Consider the following 16,694-nt stretch of genomic DNA (forward strand, 5'->3'; position numbering starts at 1 on the left):
CGCGATTTTTCACATTTTTTTCTACAAAATCTGTATTAAATATTTTTACAAAATGTGCCCGAAAATTGTTGATCACGAAGAAATTTCTGACTGTAGTAAATCCAACCGATTGTTGAAAGTTGCGCACAAAAATTCAGAAAAATGCGAAAAGTGAGTCGTGGCTGCTGGCAGTTGGGCGATACTTCGATTGCAAAAAGGTCGTACGACCGGTGTATTTTTGTCTTAAATGCTTTAAACGCGAATTTCTCATAAAGTTTTTGTACAATTTTTATAAAAAATTGTGGGTTTGTAGAGCATGCCTTAAGCTATCGTTTGAAGGCCTAAAAATGTTTGTACAGCAAATGTTTATATACATTTTGTGGGCTGAAAAAAAGACTTGAGACGCGATTTTTCACATTTTTTTCTACAAAATCTGTATTAAATATTTTTTACAAAATGTGCCCGAAAATCGTTGATCATGAAGAAATTTCTGACTGTAGTAAATCGAACCGATGGTTGAAAGTTGCGCCCAAAAATTCAGAAAAATGCCACAAGTGAGTCGAGGCTGCTGGCAGTTGGGCGATACTTCGAATGCAAAAAGGTCGTACGACCGGTGTATTTTTGTCTTAAAAGCTTCAAGTAGTGATGCAAATATTCGATACTTTCAAGTATTGATCGATATTCGATGCTTTGGAAACAAGTATCGAATAAAAGTATTCGATACTCGATACTTTTACGTTATTCCGTTAAAAATCCCTTTTACAAAAATCGGTAAAAATCGTATGACTTTTAATCTTGTGCTCTTACTCATATTGACTTCTTTGGAAAACATTGCATACAAACTACTGAACTGCTGTTGAAGCTTGTTGTTACCTTTATACCATATATAGTTTTAACTATTTCAGCTATTTGCGGATATATTTTTCCCATTCTTTTCGGCACGCGAGAGGATCTCGATGTTTCTGCAATAAATCTTCTTAAATGCTTACTGAGATTTTTCATTATAATCGCTCCAAAAATAATTGCCGTTTGTTTGATCCACGTTGTGGTCCGGTAAATTATCATTTTGAAACCTGTTTATACACTGCTCCTAAACTAATCTCCATTCAACCATTGTAAAATTTTCAACCCGTTACTTTGCTTTGGCGACGCTTATTATGAAAATCTATTTTAACGATGATGTTTGAGTATCGAAATATCGACATAATTTTTTCAATACTCATCGAATACTCAAATTGCTCAACAGTATCAAATACATACCATTCGATACTCGAAACTATTCGCATCACTAAGAACTATACACAAATACGGAAGTTTTTAACTGACGATTTAGGCCGTAATTTTCAACCAGATTTGAAACCATAAATCGGCTCGGCAGAATCGTTAATTTGTCCGTTAAAAATATAAAAGGTGGCCGTCGGCAGCATCAAAATTATAAACAGCCTTTTGTTTACGCTCTTTAGTGAGTGCTCCCATTCAATTGATAAATAGTTCACTTATAATAGGAATACATACAAAAAACCTTTTTATTAGAACACGCAACACTAGATAGGCGAACTAAGCCTAAGAACTAATTTTAGATGTTTTTGGTAGTCTAAATACGGCCAACATTTTAAAAGCCTCTTCAAAGTGAATTTTTATGAAAAAATTAATAAGTTAAGGATTACGTTAGAAATATGTTTTTTCTTCAAAAAAAAAAAAAAAAAAAAAATTTAAAAAAAAAAAAAAAAAAAAATAAAATGAACAAAATTGTATTCACTTTTTTCTTTAGTTTCCATATTTTTTTTTAATATGGTCGTTCGAAAATAACTAAAAAAAAAGATTTCACTCGCATACAACAACTTTGACCACGTACTAAGAAGTTGCCGTTCATTAAAAAAAAAAAAAAAATACACCGTTATTTGGTTTGAAATTTTTTATTTCAAATACGAACAAAAATAAGTTTTTATATAGGTACGTAAAAAGGCGTTTTGCCATAAAAACTGGTAAATTTGCCCATAGTGTTTTGTAGAGAACAAATAGATTAGTCAAGTCGCAGAGATATCGGCGAATAAAGAGCGAGTGGAGTTCACTTGAAGAATATTCTATAAGATGCTTAAGTCTCCAGTAAATCCAGTAAACATTGAGCGGAAACCTGAACTCAAGCACTTGCAAGGCGCTTCCGGTCTGGCGTTGCCGATCGGAGGCGATTCACTGAGCTGCCTAAGCTCCTTAATACTACATATATCTCAAATTTTACTAATCGTAGAAATTGAAATTTGATGAAACTCAGTACATATAACTTCAAATATATGCTATCGTATCTGTGTCGGGGTAAATGAGCTCGAATCAATATTTGTTCGTAACTTAATTTATTCTACTTTTTAATTTCAGTTTTCCTCAAAGGCATTTTTGCGCTTCTGCGTTCACCTACAATGCAATAAAATGTAAACTTCTGCTTTAAGTATTTCATTGAAGTTTTGAAGTGGCAAACAATTATTTCCTGGCCCTGTCGGAAAATCAGCCGACAACAACAAATAAAAAGTTATTATTTTTTTCATGAAACTTTCAAGCATTTCAAGTGTTATCTGTGGACGCGCAAGTAAAAAATAGAAATAAAAAATGTATAGACACAAATGTATGTACGTAAAATAACGGACAACTCGCCATAAAGCCATGAATATGTGCAACAAATTTTAGAGAATATAAACATTCAGATTTGCATTAGACTGTTATACATTCACCCATCTCTATGTCTGTCTGTCTGCCTGCCCACACGCCCGATGTACGCATGCATCAATGAAAATGAAAATATTTTGAAAATGCAAACAGATTGGTAAAGCAAATGGTCAATATTTATACTGGCTATAGCTGCAGCGCCTAAGCTCTCTCACTCTTTGCCGCACTCCCGCCAATGCAACGCTGCTGGAGGGTGCAGCATTGAAGAAGAAGAAAAAAAAAACGAGGGAGCTGTTAGCTCTCGTATTGTTGTATTTCTGAAAAGAGTCTGTTAACCGTTTCATTGCACATGCATGCACAACTCGTTGGCAGACTGGCTGGCTGGTCGGCTACAGCGCCTGAACATATGCAAATGTAAATGAAAATGAAAATCCGACACACGCATGAACAGTGCTCACATACATACATAAGTATTAAGAGGAGGGGTGAGGTAGAGTAAACATATATGTATGAGTAAATAGTAGCTACATATTTGTGGAAAAAATTGTAAAAAATTTGCGAGCGTCCAAAATCGACAGGCTGCACTAGCGAACATTGACGTCGCCGCACTCCATATGTGCACTAATCTTGCAGGCTGGTGGTGTGCAGTGGTCAGCAGGTCGCACATATGGGCGCGAGGAGGTACACATGTTCGAAAGCAGTCTAGAATATTTGCCAGTCAGCTAGCCAGCCAAGTTTTATTTTGTTTTGCTTGCTGTTTGGTTGGCTGGCTGCTTGGTTAGGCACTCGGTTTGATTGTGGTTGCACACACACACACACACATTCGTTTTTTAGTTGGCATCGTGAGCGCTTTTCCCCTACACTTTTCAAATTTAATTTTGTTTTGCTTGGCCTGCTACACATACTACCTAAATTTGTATGCATATTCCTGCCATTGCAGCTGCCTACAATTCCTTCTGCTTTCCACCCACGCATTGCAACGAATGTTTGTTATTCTTTTGACTTCTAAACTTGTTATTGTTTTTTGTGATTATTATTTTTTAGTATTCGTTAGGCATTCGTTTAATTTCTTGTTGTTGAGTTTTCTTTCTCTTCTATTTGCATGCTATTAAAGTTCGCTTGAATACATTTTGATGATGCTCCAGCTGAAGCGAGCGCGTGTTCAGCCGATTTTGATGGCTATTCAACTACGAATATATGTATGTACATACGCATTTTTAGGTAGCGTGTTTTTAGGCGTTCGAGAGTTTAGCGAAAACAATTTGTGTGTATGTACACTAGGCGACAAATGAAAGTGTACACCTTGTTCCAATATAATATTCACAATTATTTTTATGAAAATTTTTTTGCATTAATTATTTATGAAAATATAATATAAACCATATAAATCATAGTTTCACACTTTATATAAAGTTCACAAACATTATATAAATTTGCATCAAAATTTTCAAGTTTTTACTCAGAATTTCTCGTGTATACAATTTTGTAAGCCAAGCAAATTTCGAAAGGCTAAAAAAAAACCGCGTTGATTTTTGAGAATATTTTTTTTTGCAAACTACTGAGATTTTTTTTTTTTATAAACCAAGTGCAGTTTGCACACAGTGCAGTTGCACTATTTTTCATACGAAATTTATGTTTATATGGAAAAAGGTGCAAAAATCAGTCACCAATAATAAATTCTCAAAAATCAAGGGAATATTTTTAGCCTTTCGAGGCTTACAATTCATTAGACTAAAATTAAATGGACTAAAAACTACATACTCGAAAATTTTCTAGAAATGAATAAAAAGTTTAAAATTTTTATGAATTTTTGAGAATTTTATTAGCAAGCGTGAAAACTTGATTTATATTGTTTATATAATAGAATGAACTATGTTTTCAAAGATAATTAATGCAAAAAATTTTGCATAAAATTAATTGTGAATATTATACATATTAGAACGAGGCGCACACTTTCGTTTGTCGCCTAGTGTGTGTAGGATGCATGGCGGCGCAATTATCAAGGCTATTGTTGAATAAAAAACGTAGCTGCATTTGAAGAACTTTAATTTTCGCGCTTTTTTGTTGCGCGTTTCACTAGTTTTGCAATTTAAGCGAGACGCTTTTATTTAGTAAAAATATTTAGCGCTAAAAATTTAAAATAGTATAATAATAAACTTTTAAAAATAAATACGTGAGTTAAGGAAAAACATTAGGTAAAGAAGTTATCATAACAAATTTAAAAATCAGAGTTGCCATACAAATGTGTAGGAAAAGTTAAATTTAATGGGGATGAACATTTTTTTTTTGTATCAAACGAAGTTGTGTTTAAAGCGTAGTCGACTATTGTATAGTTGAAAATATTTTCTATCATTCGTTATATTTTGAAAGGAATTTTCGAATTTTTTCAAAAAGCTATTTTATGTATCATGGTATCGAATAAAAACTCTTAAGAAAAGTTGTAATTTAAAATATTTTTTGATTAGAGTTGCCTTCGAAAAAAATTTTATGTAAACAATAAGTACTCAAATTTGGATACAAAGAATTACAGTTGCCACCTACTTATATGTACATCACTACGTAAAAATTTAAGTTGATTTGATATGAAAATTTATGTTATTAAACAAAGAAAAATATTGGAAAATCTTAAAATTTTTATAAAAAATCGATATTTTTAAAACAGAGTTGCCACATGCCCGAACAAATATTTTCTTCTTATGAAACTAAGGTATAATGCTAAACTTTTGGCATGAAGAGAAAGAGCTATAAAAAAGTAACTTGCGACAGTTTTTTATGAAAAGGGTTGCCATCTATAAAACCAACTAATCAATGCTAGTGGAAAACAGTTTAAAAAGTATTTGTACATGGCTACCAAGGAAAGTTATTTAAAAGAGCTTTCATCCAGAAATGTTATCAGCCGCAGTTGCCACCCTCTAAACTCTTCAAGCAACTTTAATGTCTTACTTATTGGTATCAAAGGAATTGTGTTGAATAAATCTTAATATAAAAACGATTTTTGCAAAATAATTAAATTAAAAATATTTTAAATTAAGTAAAATATAAATTTGAAAATTAATAATTTGTTTGAATGAAAGGAATGATATTGACATACTATCTATGCAGGTGTCTCTGACCTTCACAATATTAAATTTACTTAAATGAATGCTGAAGAACGATTTAAAAAAAATCGACTATATAGAAAAAACAATAATTTCACAAAATATTCAAATACAGATGTATACTAAAAAAATAAAAAAAATAAACTTTAATCCATGATTATTTTGAAATAGGGTTGCCACCTATTCTAAACTTATAAATTAGCTGGAAGTATTTGTTAGAAATCATCAACTCAGCTGTTTTTTCGAAGAGAGTTGCCGCTCATAAAAATAACTTACATCAATTTAAATTAATTAAATATTGGACTTTCGTAAGCCTCTTTTCTGTCTTTTAAAGGACTTTATGATAGATCTGCTAGCGAGAAAGCCTTAGCGTTATTTTGTTTGCCTTTAGCAATAAGTTTTCTAAACGTAGCAATAAAACATTGTGGAACAGTTCAGTATAATATAATTTGTTTATATAAAATTTAAACAAAATGCATTAACATATATATTTTTCATCCAAAAATTACAGGAAAATTAAATTTAGAGAAGACAAAAAATTAAATTTAAGGAAGGAGAAGAATTGAATTAAATAAAGAAAAAAAATGTTGTCCATAAAAAACCCTGGATCACAAATTTGTGTTTTTTTGTTCATGCGGATGCTTATAAACGAAACTAAATCACCGTTACACGAGCTTAAAGTACCTAGTAGCAGGCAACACTTTAAGGATTATGTCAGCTGAAAACTGAGTGTTACAGCTACTTTAAAATAAATGTGTTGCAATTGGAAAGTTAACATTTCGTTGAAAAGGATGTTTGCTTTCACTACTGGCTGCCAACGAAAACATTCCGAAAATTATATCAATTTTCCTCCGGAAGAATTTCGCAACAACTAAACAACTCATTATCATAAAATAATGGCTTATTTAATTTAATACCAACTTAACTTCAAAAGAACTTATCCAAATTAGTCAAGAATTTTCAAATAATTTGGCTTTAAACTTCAAGCGCTAAAAATGAATAATTTGTCAGCATTTGCCTGCAGTCGCAGACTTCGCGCCGCATCACCTCGCCGCAGCGCTACGCATGCCATCACTCGAATCAGAGAGTGGCAAGTAATTTATGAAAAATGTGCGAAAACGCGCGGAAAAATATGCGAACAGCGAAAAAGTGATTAATGTGCAGACAAAAGAGGCAGACAGACAAGTTCGCGGTGCATGTGTATAGGTAAGTAAATAAGTGTATATGGAAGCCAAACCAGTTAGTAAAAATACTAGTTCATTAACTAGTATGTGCCAAAGCAATGGCCTACCAGTTCGAACATTTCGAAGAGCTTAAGCGTTCAGCGACATCTGTCTTAGAATTGCCAAAGCTAACAAAAAAAACGCAATTAATTCTGTTTCTTAAAAATATCGGCTGTGGCGTCGCTTGTAGACTACCGGTCCTGGTTCTAAGATCACTGGTTCGAGTGCACTTGGAGGTGGTAAAAATTTGTCAAATTAAATCAATATAATTATTTCAAGTTTAATATAATTAACAAATTTGAAAATATAGTTCCATTGCAGAAAAAACATACATATGGAAAGAAATACTTGTGCCATAAAAAAACTTTTTTTTTATTAAATTTAAAAATTACAATAAAAATCCTTAATGAAAAAAAAATCTTTAATAAAAAAACTTTTTTTAAATTAATTGGACCTCAGGAATACCACGCCGATGTTTTGCTCTGTCGTCCATTGCGACTGTTGCAGCGCCGCTAGCAAAATATCATCCTTATGCTTTCCCCGGGGGATAAACTGGCACACTATCTCATCAACTGGTAGGATGCTACTAGTATTTCAACTAGTAGATGCTGATGCATAACCTGACAATTGACTTCTCGTAGGACATCGCCATTTTAAAAATACCAGTCGCTAACATGGGAAAAGAATGGAACGTGTACTAGTTGGGCTGAAACGCAAACTGGTAGCATTCTAGTTCATAACAAGTAGCTTTCCCTGCAGGGTAGTGATATGAAGTACGAGCTGGAACTTCGTAGGGTATTCATGTGCACACATGTTCATTTATATGTGTGCTTGTGTCTCGTGAATTGCCATTTTGTACGTTAAATAATTATGTTGAAATACACTGCATACCTGGCATTGCAAACACAATAAATCAGAAAAACTTCACACTCATGCACTACTACAATGACACAGCAGCGGGCATTGAATGTGAGTCTGAGCAACAGTAAACACAGTGAGGAAGAGGGAAAGAAGACAGAGAGAGAGAGAGAGAAGGTGTAGGACGCGAAGTAGGCGCTGAATAATGCAGCTTATTTTTTCTCGTATGGCCGGCATTTTGCAATTGCAAATGGTCAATGCGGGCAAGTTGGGGGCAAAATAACCTCAAATATGCACACAGAGACACACACATACATATGCGCAGGGAATGCATACCAAATAAATACTAATAGCCCAGCTAGCAAAATTGCCATAAATCTGTTAGATATCCGTCATACTCGTCCGCAAAAAAGTCTGAAATCAGTATGATTTTGGCCGATATTGGTCAGAGAAGCGTATGGAGAGGTTGACAGAAAGTCTAACCGACACGACGTCTGAAATTCTGACTTAATTACCGACGATTCTGACGGATATCTAACAGATGTCTGACCAAATAATCATGGAAAATAAGAATTATCAGACGTGTATGCCCGAAATCGGACATAATTCGATTAGACATATCGCATAAGGAAATAAATAAAATTCTGCAGACATTTCGCCCAGAAATCTGTACGAAACCTGTAAGACTTGTCTAAATAGTCAACTTTATATTCCGACTTGTCTGATATCAGAAATTGTCTGGCGAATGTGCTAGCTGGGAGGTTGCATGCTCGTACCTACACATGTATGTATATATGTATGTACAGTAGGGTCTTTCATTTTTAAGGCGACATTTTTTTCTCTGTGCTGATACTTAATAGAAAATAAATAATTTTGTCGTTTGAAAAAAAAATTGTAAGTGCATCACAAGTTTATTTCTTTCAAAAAACGATTTTCCATACCCCCGTTATAAGAAAGAGAATAAACCGAGCTTTATGAAAATTTATCTTTCAAGCTTTATAGCTCAAAAACTTTTGGTCGGACGGCATTTGCTCACAAAACTTTTTTTGTAGCAAATTTCATGCCCTACAAAAGCTGTAAAGCCTTTTTTCCCGAAAAAATTTGTTCAATACCGAAAACTTGAATTGAATCCGAAAACAAAATTTTCCGTGTTATTTGTATGGGAAATCGATTTTTTGAAAGAGCTGAGCCTGAGATGCATTTACAGTTTTTTTTCAAACGGCATGAATATTTATCCTATGAAGTATTAAATTTTCAGTTAGCACAGAGAAAAAAAAATATCGCCTAAAAATTAAACACCCTAATTTACATACGTACAAACATTTTCCATTACTAATTTTTTTCAATTTCGCTTACATTTCCACAGCGCCAACTCGATACGGTCGGTCGGTTGGCCAGTGTAGAGTGTGTAATTTAAAGCGATGATGTTGGCGGCGTCTGAATGGCGCCGTACCGTATGCTATGAAAAAATGTGCATAACCACAGGCGTAGTAAAAATTGTTGCTACACTACAATTACATATGGATATGGCAAATGTAGAAACGTAGGTGCGCTAGGCGAAGCGAATAGGTGGACTGCCGACGCTGTGGGCTTTCATTTAATTCGATTGCTACCCGCATTCATGCGCATATAGACAAATGAATGTATGTATGTAAATACGTATGCATCGTTGCCTACTTTTAGGCACATGTATTTTTTCAAAGCTTATTTTTAAAGCCATACAAATGTGGCGTTGGCGATGACAGTGGCAGCTTGAAACTAGAGTGAAAGAGTGCGAGAGATGAGAGGGTAGCGGTGGAAAAGTATGGCTATTTAACCTGCTAGGCGCCTGGTGTTGGCGTCATGCCGCTAGGCAGTAAAAGTTCGCAAGCAAAAACACGCATACGCACACATACATGCTTCACACATACATATTCATGTAGGTATGCCAATGTATACATTTAGGCGGTTGGCCTGTATCGATGGCCGCGCATTGAAAATTGGATTTTCAATTGGTTTGCCGAACGGAAATTAATTCGGAGTGCGAGGCGGCAAAAGTGCAAACAAAAGCAACAAAAATGCACATACATAAACACCAACACGTCGAAAAAAATATAAAAGCTTTCGTACTGCTGCAATGGCTTGCATTGCATACTTTGCAGCGGCCACGTACTTATGTGCGACTTTATGTAGTCAAACATACATATACGCACATTTCCACGTACATATGTGCTGGCAGTTAAGTGAAAGAAAGTATTTCCGTGTTTTTCTACTATTCTCTGCAAATTTTCACCTGACTCGCCGCGCGCGCGCGCACACTCTCTCTCTACTTTCCTCTCTCTGCCTATTTTTCTATTTATCGTGTAACCTGCTGTGTGGTGTATTTGAACTTTAATTAAATTAAGTGCTGCCATGACAAGTACAGCAACAATGTAGCTGTAACAGCAATAGCAGCTTTAACAACTACTAATATGCTGCCAATATCAATATGCGCCACCTGAAAGTATGCAACAAACTTGTACTAAGTAAGCGAACTGTGGTCAAACGATATGTATTTGTATTTATTTGCTCGTTCTCTCTATTTTTGCACAACCTATATAATTAAGTTATTCGATTTGAAGTTGAAAAGTGGTTAAGTTTCGAGTGCAGTTTATTTATATATGCAGCCAATAAGTATGCAATAAATGTTATTTGTTTTAATTGAAGATATCCGTAAGTAATTTTAAATTAATTGATTGAAAATTTATTGCAATTTAATAAAAATTGCATTATAGGGCAATTACAGTTAATGAAAATATAGTTTCGCCTAAAAGTGTGCAGCACACAAGCGGAAAACTTGGCAAGTGTTGGGAAGAGCGGAGGCTTTTGGCTTAGTTTATGCTTCGAAAGGACTTTATTTCGATAAATATCGTTGGCTAGTACATAGTAACACTTTGAATCTTAAAAATATTAAAATGCATGTAAATGAGAAATTTTTCAATTCGAATTATAGTACTTAAAAATTTAGTAACTACTAACATAGAAGCGCTCAAAATTAGACTAAAGATATTTATAAAGTTTAAGACAAAGCGAATTTCTGTCGGTTGTGGTTTTGAGAGCTTCTGTGGTATTACAGAGGTTGATATGATAAATTCTGGTCATCAGAAATCTTTAATTGCATTATAGTTGCATTTAGAAATGCTAATCGCCTCCTTGAGGACCTTAACTGTAACTCATAAGCCCTTTGGAGATATAGTATGTGCCTTCTACATTTTCATGTAATATAGTTTAAGAATATAGTTTAAGGCAAATCTGTTATTACTTAAGTAAATCTTGGCGACTAAAATTTAGTCGATTTCGGCATTAAAAAGTTTTCAACTTCAAATAATAAAGCATTTTTTTAAATTCGTTACAAAGCACCTGGGCGTATGCAACATTTAAGAATTTCTAATTGAGTGATATTTATAATGATCGTAGTGTGCATGAACTTTTGACCCATAGGCTGGAAAATATATATATCTTGGTAGTAGTTTATTATAATATAATATAGAAATTTCTAAAAATTTTGCTCAAAGCGCCTGAAAGTATGCAACGTTAAAAACAATTTGTTTAGACCTGCATGGCATTCTTTTATTTCAAAAGATAAGCTAAGCAAGTGTCGGAGAAAACACCGAAGGAAAAAACACAAATAAAAAAGTGTTAAGAATTGTGAGCAAGGCGCCTAAAAATAGGCAACGCCCTCTTTGTATTTCTTAGCTGAATTTATTTTGTTAAAACTCTGTTTGAGGTAGTTAGGAAACAGCTTTTGAAAGATTCTGTTAACAAAAAAATTTCAATAAATTTTAGCGACGTGCCTGAAAGTATGCAATTCGCATAAAAAAACAATTTTTAGCAACTCACTTTCTTTTAATTTAAAACGATTTTAATTGTTTCACTCGCAATTTTTAAAATTTAAATAACATTGGGATAATAAATATTGTTGAAATACATATCATGTCGATTTATATTTGATATATAAACATGTTTGCAAATTTAAAGCAAGCCGCCCAAGAATATGCAATATTTTTAGTTAAATTCTTTGAATCGGGAAATTTTTACCTTTACATAACTATTTTATAAAATTGGAGGGTATATAAGCGTATGGCTATAAATCGTGGTTTAAAAACCTATGCTTGCGCATTCATATATCAAGGATCTAGAACAAAATTTTTATAATTTTTTAATTGCATCAAATAAGGATTATAAAATGCGCTAAATTTTTTACAATTCTTTACTTGAATTAAAAAAAGAATATTATTAAATGAGCTTAGGATTGAATTCCCAATGCGCGTTTTCGCCCAAAACTATGCTTTCAGGAAAGTCGTGTTTTTGTATTTCAATTACCGTTTTGTGTGAATCTTTTTGTGACTGCTAATAATGGCATAGACTTCGCCGTAAATTTAATCTCAGAAAAATTAAAGCTAGCATTAAAATACAAAAAAAAAGCAACACACCCTAAAAGTATGCCACAAGCCAAGCATTGATATTTAAGTAGTTTCCAAAGCTACTTTATTGCAATTCATACCGCTGCTACTTACAAGAAAATATCTACTTGCGTTTTGTAAATTCTGGCCCATGAGTTTTGCCAAATGTGCTCATCGTACCTTGCATACTTTTGGGGGGGGACAGTGGCAGCCACTAAGTTTTTTCTTTCAACAATTTTCATTTCTATACTTTGCTCGCGCGCTTGCTAAACATTTTATGAGCATGTCATTTCGTTATCGTTCAAAATGTTATCTGAAGAGACATTGATTACATTTTAACTGCACCCATTCGTAGTGTATTTTGCTTTCTTTTTTTTTGCGCTTTTCCGACCGACTCGAGACAAGTTAAGGTGCTGCCTGCCACGCCATGTCGTGCGCCACGCCCATGCAATTTAAATGAGTGGTAAAAGCGCTTCCGTTATTGCATTTCACGAAATGTAGAAAAAACCTATTGCTTTGGCGCTGACGCAAATTCGCCTCTTCTTTGCTTAACGTCGAGTCACGTTGGCAGCTAGAGCTAAGAGCGTGTTAGCGCCTTAAAGTGGGTAAGTGAAAAGATAGTGCTTGCAGTGTGTGAAAATGGCAAACGAAAATGGGTAAAAGTGACTAGTGACTAGCGTAGTTTTAAATGCGGAGAACGCTTGGGTTAGTTCGCAAAATGCAAGAAATCGATTTCTGGGTGCGCTTAGTTTTTAACAGCATACTTTTGGGTGTTAAATTTGCACAAATATTCACCTGGTCCAACTGCCGTAAGAGTGCAAACATTTTCTGATACCAGTAATTATTGCGCTTTAATGCGTTCGCTTCGTATGACCGTTGGTGCGGTGCTGGTCTATGGCTGGCATTCGACGAAATATTACGCCACTGCTACTTCTTAACTGGCTCACTTTATGACTTTGGCTTGTCAGTCAGGTACTCAACGTCTCTGACCTCGTTTGCGCGCTTTCAAACTCTCACCTTTTGCTCGATTTGTCGCTTTTCACTAATGACATGACGCCAGTTAGTTGTCGTTAGACGCTCTTTCTGGCTTTGCTGTGCTTTGTATGGATGTGGCATACCTAGCTCGTTTGCCACTGAATTAATGACGCTCATAATAATTTAGCGGTAAATAAACATTGTTGCATACATATGGATGCCAGCGCAAAGATAAAATGGCTGAGATAGCTTTTCAATATATTATGGAAAATGTTGAACCTGGGCGGCAGTTGTATGTTGAGGAAAATTGAAGCCCAGGCACGTAGAGAATCCATGCACTGCAGCAGCATGCTTTCTTTGACCACACTAAGCGAGTAATAAATTTACACGAGCCTAAATTTTCTACGGATGGCGCGCCGTTTATATAACTGTTATTTAGTTCAGATAATTTCGGCTTTTGTTAGCAAGCGCCTACACATATGCTACATTATGTTTGATTTGTGAAAAATTGATTTCACCCGCTCACATTTCATGACATACTTTGTGGCGCGTTGTTGCTACAAATCGCATTACTTTTTATTGGATTAACATTTGAAATGGTTGAGAAAGCAGCAAGAGTTTCGAAAGGTAATGCAATAAATGAAAATATGTTAGTCGTCTTTAAGGCGCAAGCATTTAATTTGTAAGTCGTTCACGCAGACAATTTAATGAGGTCAAACTTTTATTGTTTTCGCTGTAGTCGGTGATGTCATTCCAACAACGGCAAGTCAACTGCTTGTCTTCTGTGCGCCTGCTTATAAAATAAATTTGCGCAATTCTGTTGCCTACTTTTTGGTGCTACAGCCATAAAGTAGCAATAAAATTTGCAAATTTTCCGCATAAAATGAAAGCGCAAAGATATGCCATACATTTTAACGCGTTCTTTTCGTATTCTTTTTCTAGCATTTTTAAAGCATACATTTAGGCGTGCCTATAGCAAGAAACCAATACAAGGCAGCACCAAGGCGAGAATGTGCCGAAAACGGTGGGCATTTAAATACTTTGGTTGATTGAGTTTGTACATTACCCGTGTAATGTTATTGTTTGCTTTTCGCATTTGGCAATGTTTTTGTTTGCGCCTCCAAAGTATGCTCGTAAATGTAATTTAGTGTGCAAATTTCGAGTGTTAATGCCGTTTAATGAATTCAGAGCTCGCATACACACACGTATAAAGCAGAGTAAACAGGAAGACAGGTGCGCCGGCAGATGGCATACATTTGTGTCTGAACATGGGAGTGCATTGGAGGAGGCAAAGAGTAAACAGTTTGGGGAGCAAAGAGCGAAAAACAGCGCGTTTTACCCTTGCGCCGAAAAGCTTAAGCACACGCGCGTGCTTACCAAAACCTAGCAACCAAAGGCAAAAGCAATTGCTGATGGGTTTTCACATACAAATGTATGTAAATGAATATGCGCCACACCACCAGCATTTTGAGCGCCTAAAATTATGCCACACAATGCAAGCGCTTACTTACAAACAAATTTGTTTTTGCTCCAGAGCATTAGTGATGCTATAAATAGATATGTATGTAGGTAAAAAGCGCGCATATGTTTGAAGCACGCACAAATACGCACGATTCCCACACACGCACAAACACAAACGCGCCCTAGCTGACAAACGTAGAGCGCTTGACGACCATTATGTCGCGCAAATGCGCCCTTCAATATGCTTCACTCACACATACATATCTATGACTGTACCCACATTTTATCAGCATTTTAGAAAGCCGGCGCTTTTGTTGTTGCTATTGTTTTTACCTTCAATTTTTGCGGCTTTGTGTATGCGTGCACCGGTGTGTGAGCTGAAAATGCCATTCGATCGTTATCAGTTGACTTTGATGTAATAAATTTCTACACATCAAAAATATGCCTACAGCGTAAGATATACATAAATATGACAGTGGCACTGTTAGTGTTGATGTATCAAGCGTTGTGATATGTTCGCATCGCACTCAGCATGCGGCATGCGGTTGTGTGGCATAATTATCACTCGTGCTTGTGTGTGTATGTGTGCGTGTCGGAATTCATGAATTAATATGTGTACTTGCGCTGACGACCCTAAATTTGCGGCTGCTTGACTTCAGAGGTTTGAAAGCTCTTCGGGTTGTGGTGTAGAAAGCGTGGAAATGCGATAAGAGAAGTGATTTGCTGACTGATGCCGGTATAGGGGTGCGCTGAAAAGTATGCTTTGCTTTATTGCTCATGTCAAAATGGAAAATCTGTTTGGGGTTTTCAGGATGTGTAGTAGGTCAGAGCGGGCATTGGTAGGCAACCTGAATGTATTTAATTGAAATACTCTAAATTAAATCTACATATGTATGTAGACCGGTATTTGGTATGATATCGTGCCCTAACCATCAAAAAGATGTAAGTGACATTTTTTTAGAATCTTGTTTTGACGCAGAAAAGCATCAAAAAGAAAATTTTGAAAAAATGTAACTTCCGTCCTTTTGGCGGTTAAGGCTCTATATGAGTTTTAAATAAAATCAAAATTTTTTTTCAGAAACTCACAGTACCACGAAAACTCCCTAATGAGGGACTAAAAGCATCATTTGGCTTAATTTCGTCTGTAGACACAATATTCGTTCTGAAGGCTTATAAAGAAATTGTGGTCATTTGATAAGTAGGTTGGAATTTGAACTGTGCCTCCTAGCAAGATTATTTCGACGATTTTTCAACAATGAGAAAAACCGAGAATCTTCAAGCAAGTATGAATATACAAATTTAGTGCTTCGGCAAAAATGAACGATTTTGTTAAAAAAATAAAAAAAGAAGAAAATTATTCGCTGTAAACTTATTTTCGTATATTGAAACCCACATATTATCGACATTAAAAAAACTGTCGTAACGCTAAACTAACAAATGACACTGACAAGGCAATAATGCGGCCAGAGACTTGAGTTGAAGAGGAAGAAGCGCCAGCGAGCAATTTGACATTTCTCACCCTAAACACATATACAAATGCAGACATTCATATGTGGGAAAGTTAATTTTGCTCACACACCCACACACGCGCACAAGGGTATATCCCATTTTGTCTATTTGCCCGCCCGGCTGCTGTTTGGTTAGCCGCTTGGTCGATGCTTCGATTCGATGCAAAAAATTCAATAATTTTCTCCTCACACATTTTGCTTTTCCCCTCTGCCTCCTTCCGACGGAAACAAACCCTAACAAAACATATTAAATTTTCTTATAACAATAACAATCGCAACAACAAACATGCGAGTGATGGCAATAACAAGTCGACGAATGTTATAACAATGAAGGATAAAGGCGGCCAGCTCGAAGGCGAAAGCTAGCTGAGGCCACGAGAGGGGATACATGAATGTCTAAGACAGTGGCATCAAGACAAGAAATCAATTTCTGAGCAAAAAAGTTTTTGTAGAACAAGAGAAAAGGAAACACATGATATAAAAGCTTAAGCAAAAAAATATTGGAAAAATAAA

The 16,694-nt window shown here is 35.2% G+C and overlaps 1 protein-coding gene across 1 annotated transcript in view; it reads right to left on the bottom strand.

The window, feature by feature from the left end:
- The window catches only part of LOC118744930 (ice-structuring glycoprotein), a gene marked incomplete in the record, with an annotated part of 581,188 nt that overhangs the window by 60,950 nt on the left and 503,544 nt on the right, over positions 1–16,694 (bottom strand).

The sequence above is a fragment of the Rhagoletis pomonella genome, unplaced genomic scaffold, assembly GCF_013731165.1.
Source record: "Rhagoletis pomonella isolate Grant_MI unplaced genomic scaffold, Rhpom_1.0 Rhpom_scaffold_00008, whole genome shotgun sequence".
Classification (NCBI taxonomy): Eukaryota; Metazoa; Arthropoda; class Insecta; order Diptera; family Tephritidae; genus Rhagoletis; species Rhagoletis pomonella.